The sequence below is a fragment of the Phoca vitulina genome, unplaced genomic scaffold (assembly GCF_004348235.1).
Source record: "Phoca vitulina isolate PV1807 unplaced genomic scaffold, GSC_HSeal_1.0 scaffold30, whole genome shotgun sequence".
NCBI lineage: Eukaryota > Metazoa > Chordata > Mammalia > Carnivora > Phocidae > Phoca > Phoca vitulina.
The window spans coordinates 22632577-22650111 of record NW_022589733.1 but is presented as its reverse complement, the minus strand read 5'-3'; the positions used below and the strand labels follow the sequence as shown (position 1 = coordinate 22650111).

Genomic DNA, 17535 nt, shown 5'->3' with positions numbered 1-17535 from the left:
GAGCTGAAACCAAGAGTCAGATACTCAACTGACTAAGCCACCCAGGTGCCCCTGCCTGTTACTCTTTCATGTAAGAGACACCTCGTTTAATCTGATATACTCAGAAAATATTGGAAAAACCAAATATTAATTCTAATGCACCATAGCTTGAATTCAATATTTTTTCAATAAAAATAATTTCCTTGGTGTGCCTGGGTGGCTCAGATGGTTAAGCATCTGCCTTTGGCTCAGGTCATGATCCCAGGGTCCTGGGATCGAGCCCCGCATCGGGCTCCCTGCTTGGCGGGGAGCCTGCTTCTCCCTCTCCCTCTACTGTTCCCCCTGCTTGTACTCTCTCGCTCTGTCAAATAAATAAATAAAATCTTAAAAAAAATAATTTCCTCATCTCACATTTTAAATACACTTTTTAATTTTATTATTTTTAAAGATTTTATTTATTTATTTGATGGAGAGAGACACAGCGAGAGAGGGAACACAAGCAAGGGGAGTGAGAGAGGAAGAAGCAGGCTTCCCGCAGAGTAGGGAGCCCGATGCAGGGCTGGATCCCAGGTTCCTGGGATCATGACCCGAGCCGAAGGAGACACTTAACAACTGAGCCACCCAGGCGCCCAAAATACACTTTTTAAAAAAGTCTTGGAGATATGTCTCATTCCACTTATGAAAAACACTCACCATATTACCTAATTGTCAACTCTGATCCTCATTTTCAAACCAATAAACTAAATCAGAATTAATTTCCGCCTGACTTTTGAAATTCAAGTAAATGTGTTAATAGGCATTTTTGAGGAATATTATAACAATTACTGAGGAATAAGTTATGGAATACATCTTGTACAACACATGACTAAAAGCAGGTAAGATTCAAATAATGCAGCTCTTATATAATTAATTTATTCACGTTTAGAATAATTTATAAAAATAATTATGCTATTTGCCATCACTTAATTATAATGTTCCAATATAATATTCAACTAACATTGTAAGTTATTTACAAAGCAAGACATATGAGGGAGGTATATTTCTTTGATGTGTGCATGTGCATATATAAATATCAGGTATTTAGCTTTTGCAACTAAAATGATGGAGGCGCTGGGGTGGCTCAGTTGGTTAGGCGTCTACCTCCGGCTCGGGTCATGATCCCAGGGTCCTGGGATCGAGGCCTGCATCGGGCTCCCTGCTCGGCACTGGAGCCTGCCTCTCCCTCTCCGACTCCCCCTGCTTGTGTGCTCACACACTCTCTCTCTCTCTCCTCTCTGTCAAATAAATAATAAAATCTTTTTTAAAAAAAGAAAAGAAAATGATGTATAAAAATCAGAATTAACTTTACTACTTTTGCTTGACATCATGATTGAACTTTCCAATGAAAGAGAAAGGCATATTGCACTAATTAGCCCAACACTTGCATCTTTAAACATTTTATAAGTGAAATAAGATGAGGATTGAGTGCTACTGGAATAAATATTTCAGGACATGTTTTGATAAAAGTACCTTATTAACTACTGTATTGATTAATGCACAGAAAATCTGAAAGAAATCACATGAAACTTTTGTTGGCAAATTTATCCAGTATATCTTGAATAATTTGATAGTTCCCTTGAAAGGAATCAGCATTATTAACTTGTACCCTTTTAGAGGTACCTTTTCTTTCCATAAAAGACATCCTGGGGTGAGTATGGAATGAAATGTACCGAATGGAACAGTTTATCTTAAATATGGGGGGGTAGGCATTTTGAGGATTTGATGTTTGCTTTGATTTCCCAGGGTTGTTGCTAGGAGCAAAGTTTTTTCAACAATAAACTAGAGATGGGAGAGGTGAAGTCATCTGCAACCCACTATGCCAGTACACAATATCTGAATTCAGACTGTCATAATTCAGGCCAATTCCTTCCCCCCCCAAAAATGTACAAGACAATGTAAGACAAAAGGTAGGTGGGGTTTTTTCTTTTGATTAATTATTAAAGGAGCCTTTTCAGAAATCTATATTTCAAAGTGTCTCTTTGTTTGGTGCCCCAGAGGTTTTTGACTCCCTAGGGCAGTTCAGGGCAGGTTAAGAGTATGTATTCTTTATATCAAGCAGAAGGGCAGATTATGAAAGCAGTTGTGGGAAGGAGAACCCGGGGGAGCAATCAGCCCTGCTTCCACACGAAGTTGAGGATCTGGAAATAGATGCTGCTATTCCCACTTTGAAGACCACTGACCACTGACCTCCAGCTTTGAGGATATTTCCTTGGGCTGGGAAAAGGCAGATACAGCAGCCTTCACCACTGACTTGCTTTGGAATTCAGGGAACATTCTTTGGCCTTCTTGTTCTAATCTGGCAAGTTGAACCAATGTCTAGTTTCCGGTTTCTTTCCATAGTGTTCTGAGAATTAAACGTGAGAAATAGTTACTACTACTACTTAGGTTTCAAATAGTACTCTTAACTTTCCAAAAGACTTTATTGTCTGGATCTGTGTTTTCCTCCCAACTGTCCCTCAAAGGCAAGTCTTCCCCTTGTGTGGAAGATGTGGGTCATGGAGATCCAGGGCAAGACTTGGCCAAAGATCTCACAGCAAATAAATGACTTGGTTGGAAATAGCACCTTCTTTCTCCACATGCAGAGCATGAAGAAATCACCAATTATATCAAATACCATCAAATTAACAGAAAGTATGAAGCATATCCAGTGTGTATACTATATATTGTTTATATAGTGCATCTGGATTTTTTTAAAATATCATTTTCATAAAGTAACAGAGGCCAATGAATATTCTTAGTCTGCTCCATCAAACTGTGACTCAGTTAACTGAAGAGCAGGAAAAAAACCCCAAAAACATAAAGCTCCCCAAAGCAGTTTCCATCCCAAGATGCATATTCATTCTTCACTGTCCAGTGATGTGTGATGCACTTTGTACTTCTGTAACCACCCTGCAAGATGATCCTTCCCAGGGCAGAATGATGTCAGCCAAACAAGGAAGTTATTTCAGGATAGATTATTATTTTTTTGCTTCATTTGAAACAAAGTTTTAGTTTATTTTTTGGCTAGTAATTCAAAAGGTATTACAAAAGAGTAAGTTTTGGGGGCACCTGGGTGGCTTAGTTGGTTAAGCGTCTGCCTTTGGCTCAGGTCATGATCCCAGGATCCTGGGATCGAGCCCTGCATTGGGTTCCCTGCTCAGCAGGGAGTCTGCTTCTCCCTCTCCCTCTGCCGCTCCCCCTGCTTGTGCTCTCTGTCAAATAAATAAATTTTTAAAAAAAATTTAAAAAAAAAGAGTAAGTTTTCCTTCCACCTCTTTACCTCCCCAGAGGTAAGCAACGAGAAAGAATTTAAATCATGAAATCTGTTGTAACCCTGTACATGCCTTGGGCAACATGAGATAAGATATTTGGGGCTAATCCGTTGTCCAGGAAGTGTTTGGATATTGTAAGACCTTCATTTATGGAAGACTAAGTATAGAAAGTTGGCATCAGGGCAGGAGCTGGATGGACAGCAGAGAGGATGGAGATGACCTTGGAGCAGCACTTGGAGTACACAATGAAGAATCCAGCCATTGTTGAGAGTCCTGGGCACTGATTCACAAGGACTTAATCTGGGATGCCAGGGGATGCTGTCAGATAAGCATGCTGGGGTGATATCTGTTCTAGCCCAGCAAGCAGCTACACCAACCTCAGACCTGATATTCCTGTGGTGTGTCTAGAATCAGATAATGGGAACATGGTTCCCCTCTCTTCCTCAGCGCTGCCTGCGGAGGTGGCAGCCATCTGTTACTGGGCATCATGGCTGCCCTCAGACCTCTGGTGAAGCCCAAGATCGTTAAAAAGAGGACCAAGAAGTTCATCCGGCACCAGTCAGACCAATATGTCAAAATTAAGCACAACTGATGGAAATCCAGAGGCACTGACAGTAGGGTGCGCAGAAGATTCAAGGTCCAGATCTTGATGCCCAACACTGGTTATGGGAGCAACAAGAAAACAAAGTACATGTTGCCCAGTGGCTTCCGGAAGTTCCTAGTCCACAACGTCAAGGAGCTTGAAGTGCTGCTGATGTGCAATAAATCTTACTGTGCGGAGATTGCTCACAATGTCTCCTCCGAAAACCACAAAACCATTGTGGAAAGAGCAGCCCAACTGGCAATCAGAGTCACCAATGCCAATGCCAGGTTGTGCAGCGAAGAAAATGAACAGACAGCTTGTGTGCATGTCATATTTGTGTTAATAAAACCATAAAACTACAAAAAAAAAAGATAACGGAAACATGATGATCCAGAAACATCATGTTATCACAAGGACAGTGTACAAAATGACTTCTTGATATCTCATATCAGTTCTCCAGAAGCCTGTCATAAGGGCTCAATGTTAATTATCTTGTAGAACTATTAAAGTTCCAGTAGTGACACCATTTCTTTAGTGTGCACTGGGCACGTTTCTATTAAGTTTAGAGTAAGCTGCTTTTGGACACTCAATGGACTGACATCAAAATATTAGTAAGAAAGGATCATGTTTTGAAGCAGCAGGTCCATGTCACTTTGTACACAGAATTTTGGTATGTTCAATAAATCTGGTTGGAGGATAAAATAAAAGTTGGCAGCAAGGTCTAATCAAGGGTCAAGGTAAACATTGACACACATCATATAAGCATAGAACAGGATGAGGGACAGAGTAAAATAATGAGTCTGGGAGAAGTGAATCATAACTGGGAGTTATGGGTGAGTCCAAAACAGGAACAGGAGTTTCCAGAAGTCCATAGAACAGTTAAGAGCAGAATAAATCCAGGTACCCAAGACCAGTGAAACAAAGTTGAACCTAGACACAGAATCCAGTCCCAAGATGGCCCCATTTCTCTGAGCTGCCCCGGAGACTGCCTCATGACCTGGAGCCCCTGCCCCTGCCTTCCAAAAGTTATGTATGACCTAAATTGCTTCATGAATGGAGAACCTTGAAATTTCAGAGCTGACAAGAAACTTAAATATTACCTAATACATCTAATTCTCAAGCGATTTGGTCCCTGGGCCCCATAATACTCTTAAAGACATTGAGGACCCCAAAGAGATTTTGTTTAAGTATGAGCCATATCTGTTGATATTGACCATATTAGAAATTAACACTAATAAAATTTTTAAGTATTTCTTAATTTATTTTAAAATAACAATAATAAACACATTACATGTTAACATAAATAACATGTTTTATGAAAAACAACCATATTTTACAAAACATAAAAATATGAAGTGAGGGCACCTGAGTGGCTCAGTTGGTTAAGGGACTGCCTTTGGCTCAGGTCATGATCCCGGGACCCGGGATGGAGTCCCTCATCAGGCTCCATGCTCAGCATGGAGTCTGCTTCTCCCTCTTGTGATCTCTCACTCTCTCTCTCAAATAAATAAAATAAAATCTTAAAAGAAAAAAAAATGAAGTGAAAAGATTGGCATTCCTTTACATTTTTGAAAATCTCTTTAGTGTCTGGCCTACAGATGACAGCGGAATTCTTATCCCTACTTCTGCCTTTAAGGTGTTTGATAGCACATGGCATGTAGCCTTGAGCAGATCACTGTAGGCACACAAGAATGGTTTTCAGCATACAGACACCTTGAAGGGCCTTGGGAACCCCAGTGGCTCCTGGACTACACTTTGAGAGCTACTGATCTGGTATAATTTGGGACTGCACTTTCCTGTCATGCCACTTATTAGCAAAGTGACCTCTAGCGTGTGACTTAACCTTTCTACGCCTCACCTTCCTTAGCTGTAAAGCACAACTAAAAACGGAAGGTCCCTTTTATGACCACATGTCTTTCTATGGATGTTGCATCCTCACAATCATTTAGATAAATAAATGAGGTGATGGATACCTGTAAATGTTTAACACAGGGCTTGGCTCATAATAGTAACTCAAAAAACGGCTCTTCCTACTATTGTTTTTGGTAGTTATCATTGACTACATTCCAAGCAATGTGCCAGGCACCAAGGGTCACATCAAAGTGAGTAGGATGATGGCCTGAGTTGCTTAAGAATAGGGGAGGTAAGATAAATACACACCTATATAGAACAAAACAGATTATGTCAAGGATGATACAAAAAAAGGAAGAGGCTACATTATTCATTCATGCATTCATTCACCAAATATTAATCAATTGCTCCCCACATGCCAGGAGTGATATCCAGGAGGGGGCTGATATAGAGGAACCAAGTGAGGGAGAGGGTGCGTGGCAGGAGGGAAGAGGGAGCCATGAAGGGACAGGGGTGGCCCATGCACACATTGTGTAGGCCTTTGTAGGCCAATGTGATTGGGGATAAAAGGAAATGTTTCAAGAGAAAGTGGCATTTGAGTTAGAACTTGAGAAGAGGTAGGATTTGGAAATAGAGTTGATACACAAGTTTTTTAATTCATTCAATAAACATTTGATTTTCTTGTTGAGTCTGCTCCACGTTGCACGAATAAAGGGTCCCCACTTTTTTTTAAGTTCTTTTTTTTTAAGATTTTATTTATTTATTTGAGAGAGAGAGAGATCATGAGCTAGGTGGGAGGAGCAGAAGGAAAGGGGGAAGCAGACTCCCTGCTGAGCACAGAGCCCCATACAGGGCTCAATCCCAGTACCCCAGGATCAGGACCTGAGCTGCTTAACTTAACTGCTTAACCGACTGAGCCACCCAGGCACCTCAGGATCCCTACTTTCAAAGAAGAAAATTTTGCATTTGTTTTTATTATATAAGAAATACACGCTCACTTGAAAAAATTAGAACATACAGGTTGAGCACAAATGAGAAAATAAAAACCACCCACAATCTCTTTATCCAGAGAGAATCCCTTTAGGGCCAGGATTAGAGTGAAGTCAGTGGTACAAAATTTAAGGGAGTGGGGGTGGGGCGGGGATGCTAAAAAATTCAGTAATCAAGATAAATAATATTTTAATGTAATAGTTTTTAAAAAACAAAATTATTGCAAAAAATCCAGGATGACACAATACCTAAATTGTAATAAAGGCAGGATCCCACCCTGCACTTGCCTCGCTCGGTCTCCCTCTCCTTACCCTCATTCTGGCGCTGACTGGGCTTGGTCATTCCCTGCATGTCCCCTCTTCCCCAGATCCATTCTCCGCCCTTCTCTGCCCTCCTCTGGGCCCTGGGAGGCTGATCCCTGAGGGTGGCACCAATGAGCTTCTTTGCCTTCTGGCTTCCAGTTGGGTTCAGCCAATGGGAAGCACCTGTAGGAAACCAGAGGATGGGTGTTTCTTTCCCACTCCCTCCTTTCTCATCACCTAAATTCAGGCAGTGGCTGCTTCTGCCACAGAAACAGCTCCCGTCCAGAGGCCCCTCTCCCACACCTTCAGCTTTCACAGGTCTGTGGGTGTTAAGGGCTTCCTGCTTTTGCCAGACTCCGGGTACCTCACGTTCTCTTGTTGATTCCCTTAATGCTGCTTACATTTCTACAAGTGGACCCTTTAGAAGAAATTCCCTACTAAACTGCAACTTAGGGTACCTTCTGCTTTTTAGGGCAACCTTGACTGTTACAACCACTGTCAACATTTCAGGTCTAAGATATTTGCATTTTTTAAAAAAGAAATGTGTGTTAATTTCAAGACTCCATAAAGATGATATCATAATTGTTTTATGTGATTATACTATGTGTTTAGGAAAACCGCCACTATACTAGCTTAAAATATTCTACTTGTGGAGATTTGCTAGAGAAAAATACAAGCACAAATCACCATTCGTGCTTTCTATCTCTTTGCTACTTCCCCTCCACAGGTGACTGGTCAACCCTGCTTCGTTCTCTTCTCCTAGGCCAAACTCTCTATTTCCAACAATTTCTAACCTAGGGCCTGGGGCGACTCTAACCTGAACTGTTCCCTCAGTGAAATGCAGGGGTGGGGGAGGGCATGGTTGAGCAATGACCTGACTGTGTCACTGGGGAAAGTACTTGGAAAAAGACCCTAAAGCTAAGAGCAGTGGGGTTACCTGGGCCGTGCTTTGCTACACATTTGAGGAGTTCAAAGGGGTTAACAGCATACTTTTGCCCCACTGTCCACCCTCAACTTCTCCCAACTGGTCCCCCAGTCAGCCCTTGAAACTTGCCTGCTCCTTCCCTGGTTCTTTTGGCACCCTGAGAACTGGGCTGTGTGCGAAGCTTTGTGACTTGGCTTCCCCAAGACCCATGTGCCAGATTCAAATCTAGGCCAGTGTAGGAAGCTAGAAGAAGCTGAAAGAGCCAGCCTGTCAGTGTAGACATCCTTCTCACCCCCTAAATAAATTGTGCTCATGTTCATTCAGTCCTCACTGCCTACTGATTACACTTCATGCTTATCTGACTACAGATGTGAAAAAACTGGAAGGAATGTACATTGAGTAAAAGAAAACACACAAGGGAGCCCAGACAATGTCTCCTCCTGCCTGCTCTCCTAGGAAGCGGTGGCTGGAGGAGGATGTGGTGGGGAAGACGGAGCTCCTCAAGAGGAAGAAAACAAAGTTCTTGGATGGAGAAAATGTGAGAAAACCAGGACAAAGTGAGTAAAGTGAGCATCCACACTGAAGACTCAGCTAGGCAGAAAAAGTAACCACACCTGGTGGGGCCCCTGGGAGGGGTCAAGGTGTCATGGGAAGGGCTCAGCACACAACTGCAGGAGTCCACGGGGGAACCCCTGAGGGGCAGCACTGACATTTCCTTGATGGCTATAGGAAGGGAATGGGAAACCTCCATTCCCAAACATTTTAAAGAAGAAAAACATGAATCTAAGTGGAGATGGTTTTGGGTGTTGTCCCTTAATCTTCTGCTTAAATTGTTAGGAGAGTTTAGAATTTTCCTTTTTGCTTTTTGGTTCTCTCTCTTTGGATTCACAACATTAACGGAGCTCCTACTGTGTACCCCAGCCTGGTGCTGGGGACACAAAAGGGAGGAACCTCAAGGCTCCTACAGTCCAACAGGGGAGACAGACACGTACAGGAATATGCATAATTACAGACGTTCGTACAACCCAGAGAATGATCATTTCTATCGGGGGATGTGGGGGGTAAGAGGAGACAGAATTGGGCATGGGGATAAGGAAAGGTTGCACAGACAAGGCATTTCTGAACAGGGTTTAGAAAGCTGAATGGGAGTTTGCAAGGTGAAATTGGGAGTAAGGTGGAGACGAGTTCCACTTGAATAAAAAGGAACAGTGACACCCATGTAGCAAATACAATCAGTGGATTAGGAAACATTTTTCAAGAACACAATGACCCCCTCACACCCAAAAGGTAAATACTGGGGCGCCTGGGTGGCTCAGTCGTTAAGCATCTGCCTTCGGCTCAGGTCATGATCCCGGGGTCCTGGCATCGAGCCCTGCATCGGGCTCTCTGCTCGGCAGGAAGCCTGCTTCTCCCTCTCCCACTCCCCCTGCTTGTGTTCCTGCTCTCGCTCTCTCTCTCTCTCTCTCTCTGTCAAATAAATAAATAAAATCTTTTAAAAAAATAAAAAATTTAAAAAATTTTTAAAAATTCTTAAAAAGAAAAAAAAAGGTAAATACTACCAAAACCCAGGTGAGATGTGTCCTTGGAAAAGGTGCTTAAGAAAAGTTTATCCCAATATTGATTCTGGTATTGGCTACATGGAGTCCCAATCGGTATTACTTCTGACTTCTACCCCTGGCTGTAACAGTTTTTTATAGAACTGGACAAGCAGAGACAGGGGAGTGTATTAAAAGCAGAATAAAAGAAAATGAGACAGCCCAATAGCCAGAGGGGGAAAAATAGTAATTCATGGACTCCTGACACAACAGGCTAAGTGACTATCTGCAGGAGGACAGCATATCTTAGGACTTCAAAATAATTGCTTGTCATTTGCAGCCAGCATAAAGCATAAATTTAATATGACTATTAAATGTGTTCCTGTGAAAGCCATCCACACAATACTGTTAGAATCTAGCAGTTAAGATTGACCCTACCCTTCATTATATCACTCCTTTGCTCAAGAGCTGTTTATCCTCTTCTGAGTAAAAGATAATGTTAAAATGTCCCTAACCTTATATTCAAGGACTTCCACAATTGGAATCCATTCTGCCCCGCCACTTCCAGCCTTTTATAAAAAATGTACATATTGGGGCGCCTGGGTGGCTCAGTCGTTAAGTGTCTGCCTTCGGCTCAGGTCATGGTCCCAGGGTCCTGGGATCAGGCCTCGAATCGGAATCCCTGCTCAGGGGGAAGCCTGCTTCTCCCTCTTCCGCTCCCCCTGCTTGTGTTCCCTGTCTCGCTGTGTCTCTCTCTGTCAAATAAATAAATAAAATCTTTTTTTTTAAATGTACATATAATTGACATCTAACATTATATTAGTTACTCCCAGTCTTGTTTACTATTTCTCTGCAGAATCTTCTTTGGTAAAATTACTTTCTAAGCCCCCAAAACATGCCATGCCAGGTGATTGCTGACCTTTCACAAAAACGATACTCTCTGGCTACAATAAAAAATATAAGAAACAAGTGTTGGTGAGGATGTAGAGGAAAATGAACCCTCGAGGACTGTTGGTGGAAATTCAAACTGGTGCAGCCACTGTGGAAAAGAGTATGGAGATTCCTCAAAAAATTAAAAACAGAACTACCGTGTGATCCAGTAATTCTACCACTGGGTATTTACCCAAAGAATATGAAGACACTAATTTGTTTACTGCAGCATTGTCTATAATAGCCAAATTATGGAAGCAACCCCAGTGTCCATCAATAGATGAATGGATAAAGAAGAGGTGAGATACACACACACACACACACACACACACACACACACACACTGAAATATTACTCAGCCATAAAAAAGAATGAAATTTTGCCACTTGCAACAACATGGATGGGTCTAGAGGGTATAGTGTGAAGTGAAATAAGTAAGTCAGAGAAAGACAAATACTATGTGATCTCACTCATATGTGGAATTTAAGAAACAAACAAATGAACAAAGAAAAAAGAAACAAACAAAAAAACCCAGACTGTTAACCATAGAGAACAAACCAATGGTTACCGGAGGGGAGGTGGGGGGGGATGGGTGAAATAGATGAAGGGGATTAAGAGTACACTTATCCGTGATGAGCACTGAGTAACCTATAGAATTGTTGAATCACTATATTCACTTGAATACAGTACACTTGAAACTGATATAACACTGTATGTTAATTATGCTGTAATTAAAATAAAAGAATGATATTCTTACCTTCACACCCCCATACGTGACTAGGTTACTAGATATCTTTTCCTCTGCAGACCACTAGTTGAAATTCTCTTTTTTATGTTAATATTCAAATAGTGTTTTTTTTTAAAGCAGTGCAAGTTTCTTGACATTATTAAGAAATGTCAGTAATTACAGTGGTTTGGTATGGATATGTAAGGATATGTAGGACTGAGTCATATCCACTTACACCCTACTCTTAAAAGTATATTTATGGGATTTAGATTATCTTTAAACTGCCTACACAATGTAATAAACTATAAAACTGAGTGCCCAGTGTTTAAGGCATGACCATTGCACCTGAGGTAGAAAAGCACTTTCATCTGGAATAAGAGCTTATTTTTTATTGTAGTTTCACATAACTTGTTGAGTCAGGTTTTCTGTGGGTGAGTTCACTTGGTCACATTTAGTTATGGGTAATTTTGCACCTGTTGTGCAGCAAGTTCCTTTTTAAAGCTTGAACAAAGGTTCATTCATTCATTCCTTTCACAAGTTTCACTGAGCACTTTCTACGTGCCAGGCACTGTGCTAGGTGCTAGTTATACAATAAAAGGTGACCGTGTTCTAAAGGAGCTCCCCAACATTGGTTGGGGGGACAGGGCTAAGGCTTGGGGCAGAGCTATGCCCGAGGGATTCTGTAGCAATGATCCAATGCCACTGCCATGCTGAGTAACAACCAACCACATAATTTCAGTGATATATGACCATAACTGTTAATTTCTCATACATCTGGGGTAGTGGCCTAGGCAGTTCAGTTGATCTTGGTTGGGCACCCTAAAGGGCCTGGCTGCTGTTGGCTGATCTAGAATGGTCTCATAAAAATGACTCATCTCGGGGTGCCTGGGTGGCTCAGTCATTAAGCGTCTGCCTTCGGCTCAGGTCATGATCCCAGGGTCCTGGCTTTGAGCCCCGCCTCGGGCTCCCTGCTCAGCCAGGAGCCTGTTTCTCCCTCTCCCACTCCCCCTGCTTGTGTTCCCTCTCTAGCTGTCTCTCTCTCTGTGTCAACTAAATAAATAAAATCTTTAAAAAAAAAAAATGGCTCATCTCTGCTTCATGTGTCTCTCGTCCTCCAGCAGGATGTTCTCATGGCTGTGGCTCAGGCACAAGAGGAAGTACAAGCCCAACTACACAAGTGACTTTTAAGCTTCTGCTTAAAAACCTCCCACTGGTCAAAGCAAGTTGCATGGCTGAGACTAGACTCAGAGTTATATGGCACAGGGCACAGGTACAGAGACAGGAGAACTGGGGTCAGCACTGCAATCTATCACAGGCTATGAACCCGCAGACCAGGGGCACCTAACTCAACCTATGGAGATAAGGAACGGTGTCCCTGAGAAGGTGATGTTGACTTGAGTTGAATCTTGAAAGAGAACAGAAGTTAGCTAGATCAAAGAGAAGGGAAGGAACGTTTAGCAGAGCAACCCACATGAACTAAGAAGAACTTCAGAGATTGCAAGTACCCTTTACCTCTTCTCCCCATTTTCTGTCTGGAATTTAGAATGTGAGTCCTAGATATGCAGCAGCCTTCTTATGACCATGACACAATAATCATCAGATTGAAGGTCTACAGAAAGATAGCACCTAACAGCACCACTGAGCCACGACAATGGCCTTGTCATCTGGGTCAGCACCCAGGAACTCCCTGCCAGTCAGTGCTGCAAGCACCACCATTACCTTCCTTTCTTCCTTAGTTAAAACTCCAGTTCCTTCAGTCGAGCTGACTCCAGATGTTGTGCATCATTTGCAGAAGTGTTAATACTAGTTCTCTCAAGGATGAAGTTTCTAATTTTCTGGAGTTTCAGGTGCTCTGGATAAGACAACACCCCTGCCCTGCCTCTACATCATCACTGCCAAGCATCAACAAGTGCACCTCGGACTCCCAACAGTATCCAGTTTGGCCACCTTGAGACCATAGACCACGTCAATAGACCAATGATGGTCCTCCTTGAGACCATCATTATCTGTTATCATGATTCCTTTTATCCAGCTTCATGCCAGTCACACAAGGAGCCGAGGATCCTAGGTTGTTCATTATCAGTTGCATTTCATCAAAAATGGCCCTGTACATCCCGTTCTCTGACCCCATTTCCCAGATCCCCCACCTCCTGAAATCCTTAGGAATTCATTGTCAGGATCAGCAAAATCCTTCTTTTTTCAAAGTCTCTGAATTTTTTCTTCACCTTTTTGCTCTAAAGGAAACTGGGGTCTCCTTTGAGGATGCTGCTTCCTCTGCAGCCCTCTCAGGTGGTGGCTGTTTTTCTCCCACATCCCACAGTGGAATAATCACTGTCCTCTATTACTCTCTAATATTCCCCATTCTGCTTCCAGACCATTCTGCTTCCCTGCTTCTTAACACTGACCAACTTTGATTCTGATGTTAACCAGACTATGCTACTCTCATTCCAGCCATATGGCCACTCTCCCTTTGTAACCCAGCTCCAACACGATCTCAACATCCTTAGAGATGATCCTTCCAAAATGCTTATTTCTAAAATCCTTAACCTCCTCCCCTCAAAAAGCCTGTCCTCCTCCTTAGCTCAGTTATTCCCCTCATGTCCTTGTTTCACCTCTTATCCTACTTAGATTCTGTGGCTTTTTATTATAATCACTCTTTTGAATACATCCTTGGTTCCCTTTCTCCTCTCTCACTTCATTCTACTCTCTGACAGAACACAAGCCTTAATTAAATCTAACTCTCCACCTATGTCTGCACAAGTGCAACAGCTGAACATGGCTGGAAAATTCACACACCTATGCCAACTGCTCTCACTTTAAGTTTATGACCACATACCTTGCAGAGGCCTTCAATGTCACTCATCAATCCCATTTACATTACCTGAGTATACTTACTAACCCATCCTCATTAATGGCCATTCCATATCTTCTCCTCTCTCTTTAAACTTCCCACAACTTCTTTCCTATCCTCAGACTCAGATGACAACCTTCTCAACTAGTTCAGCAAGAAAATAAAAACAGTAAAAAGAGAATGTTCACAAACTCCCAGAACATCATCTCCCCACCTACCTGCATCTAGGCTCATTCAGTCCACCTTCCCTCCTATTAATAAGGACGAACTATATGTGCTCCTAACTTGGGCCAACTCTCCACTCGTGTACACCTTATTCCACCACTCTAACCATTCTCATCTCTGTCCTGGACCATTTCCACCAATAAGTAAACAAGCTGTTATTTCTCCCATCTTAAAACAAAAAACTGTCTCTTGACCTCACTTCCGTCTACTATCCCATTTCTCATCCCCTTTAGACACTGTCAGTTGGCTATCTTCCCTACTTCCAATTCCTTTCTTCCCAACAGATTTTCATGCCTATGACTCCACAGAATGTCCTTTAGTCAAGATCATTAATAACATCGATCTTGCTACATCCAATGGTCAATATCTTTCTTAATCTTTCTGAAGCTTTTAACACAACTAAATACTCCTTTCTCCTTGATACACTTTTTTCTCTTGGCTTCCAGGACACTATACCCCCTCGTTTTCCTCTTTTTTTTTTTTTTTTTAAGATTTTATTTATTTGACAGAGAGAGAGCACAAGCAGGAGGAGCAGCAGAGGGAGAGGGAGAAGCAGGATCCCTGCAGAGCAGGGGGAGCCCGATGTGGGACTCGATTCCAGGACCCTGGGATCATGACCTGAGCCAAAGGCAGTTGCTTAACCAACTGAGCCACCCAGGCGCCCCCTCGTTTTCCTCTTAACTTGCTAGCGATTCCTTCTCCGGTTTCCTTTGTCCTCTTCTCTATCTTCTCACTCTTTCAGAATGTTCTCATCCAGCCTCATGGTTCTACATACTATCTCTATCTTGACAACCCTTAAATGTGTGTCTCTAGGCTGGACCTCTCCTTTGAACTCCAGACTGTATTTACCTGCCTACTCCAACATTCCTACTTGGATGTCCAATAGGCATCTTGAAATTAACACATCTCAAATCAAATACCTGATTTCCACCCCAAACCTAATTCTTCCCATTTTTGAAAAATGGCAACCATATCCTTGAGTCAGCCCTGACTTGTCTCTTATCCCCACATCTGATCCATCAGTGAATTATTTGACTCTATCTTTAAAATATATGTTTTAATAGATATTGTGGAATCTACTACCTTCACTGCTACTACCCCGATCCAAGCCATTAGTCTCTTGCCTAGCCTCCTAGCTGATCTCCTAGCTTCTGCCCTTAACTCTGTTATGGTTTATTCCCCTCACTGTATCCCAGATGATCCCTTCAGAATATAAGTCATTCAAATTCATACCCTCCAGTAGCTTCCCATTTCACCCAAAGTAGGAATCAAACTCCCACTAATAAAGACAAACACTCAACTTCCTTATTTACTCCCCAATTACTCATTCTGACTAGTCACACTGCTTTCCTTGAGATTCCTAGCTTAGTACCTCTGCACTTGCCTGTTCCCTTTGCTTGGAATGGTCTTTCCTCAAATATTCTCTTGCTTTTTCCCCCCCTCACATCCTTCAAGTCCTTGCCAAAATGTACTTTCCCTGACGCCTCAATTTAAAATCGGAACAATCCCCACCACAATCTCTATCTTCTTCTTTCCTTATTTTTCTTCATAGCACTTACCACAATCTGATATTCCACACATTTTATTTATGTGTTTGTCCCCCATCCAGTAGAATGAAAGTTCCACAAAGGCAGGAAATTTTGTCTTTTATTCACTGCAGTTTTCAGGGCCTTGAGCAAAGCCTGGTATGTAATAGGCAACCAACAAATATTTCTGGAATTTATTGCATGAAGATTAGGATGGAGGGAAGAGAGACACCTGCTCTTAAAGGTACTTAATGGCAGGCCAAAAAAATTTTCACCTTGTCTATAATGAGCTCCACTGCAGCATTTCATCAGAGAAGTGATTGGGATTGGATCTATACAATGAAAGATCACTCTAGCTGCAGGGTGAAGCAAAGACTGGAGAGAGTAGGATTGGAGGTTGAGGGAAGAGTTGAGGGGTTGTTGGCAGAAATTCAAGCAGGAAAAATTGAGAGCCTGAGCAAAGATAGTGTCTGTGAACAAAAAGAAAAGGAAGCAAATTTGAGTTATATAAGGGTGACCAATGTGGTACATGGGGTTAGAGACCACCAGAAGACATCTCTTTACTCTCCTCAGATTTCATCCCCAGAAACTCCTTGTCTAGGCTATCATGGATCACCTATATAAAGCTCTGGAGATCTTCTGAAAGCCTGGAGGTAGAATTCTCATCTCAGATTATATCTTGGCCCAATTCCAAATAAGGCATCTCTTGTCCAATAATGTCCAGCTCCTGAACCACCACCGACACTGAGGTTTAGGAGGAACTCCTGACTCTTTATTCCCCATTTTCTCACCCTCTCTGTCCTATTAAGGGGCCTCAAGAAAGTAAGAACCAACAAGAAACTTAATACCATGTTTACCTTTTCCTTCATCCTGACCTACCCTAATCCGACTTGTTCTCCCACTACTGAAACAAATACTTTTAACACAGAGATAAAGGCCAAGGGATCCCCAGTCCGGTCTCCGCCCCCAGGGCCCAGCTCAGGGAAGCAGGTTCTACTGAAGGCAATTGTCCATTTGATAATAGGATTTATAGCAACCGAAATTCCCTTCCTGGCACACTTCTTCAGGAGGTGCTGGCTCTCTAGGATGCTGAGGTCCAACCTGTGCAGCCCGCAGATGCTCAACCAAAGTAGAAAGCTCTAGTCCTCCAGAATCCATTCTCTAAATCCAGCCTGTACCCTCGTCAAGCCTAACACCAGCATTTACATGGGTAAATGCTTATTACATAGTAACACAGAGCTGGTGACCAATGTAGGGAGGGTAATGTCACTCAGGTTTCAAGTCTTGACATTCACATTGCAGGTTCCATATTGAGTAAAGTGTAGAATTCTGGAGCCCCCATGTAAAAAGGAACTCAAGGAAAGCCCAACTGTTCTTTTTTTTTTTTTTTGAGGGCGGGGAGGGGAAGAGGGAGAAGGAGAAAGAGAATCTTAAGCAGACTCCATGCCCAGCACAGAGCCTGACATGGGGCTTGATCTCACAACCCTGAGATCATGACCTGAGCCGAAATCAAAAGTGGGACACTTAACCAACTGAGCCTCCCAGGCACCCCTGACTGTCCTTTTAATGTCAGTGAACAGGAAAGACATGTAGCCAAGTGTAGCAGTGAAGAAACTCCAGTCCTAGTACACAGGGAGCAATGGTCTGGGTAAAGGTAGGAGTGGGTAGTATAACCAGCAGAAAGATTCTTCTTGACCCCTGAGAAAATCAGACTCTAGCTCAGTGGCTGACTCTTTACCATGTGGGTGGGTCTCCAGATTCTAAAGATGGCAAAAGTCCAAGGGGGAGGGATGGAGCACAAAGCTCTGCTGAATAGTGGTC

General features: G+C 42.5%; 1 protein-coding gene and 1 pseudogene across 1 annotated transcript in view; one reads left to right on the top strand and one right to left on the bottom strand.

Moving 5' to 3' along the window:
• The window catches only part of LOC116644484 (zinc finger protein 19-like), an 88383-nt gene that overhangs the window by 30797 nt on the left and 40051 nt on the right, over nt 1-17535 (bottom strand). The window contains exons 3-4 of the mRNA XM_032424079.1: nt 7005-7178; nt 2206-2362 (exon numbers count right to left, since the gene is read on the bottom strand). The gene's annotated coding sequence lies outside the window, so the exon portion shown is untranslated. The remainder of the gene's footprint in view (nt 1-2205; nt 2363-7004; nt 7179-17535) is intronic.
• LOC116644483 lies at nt 3442-4487 on the top strand (annotated as a pseudogene).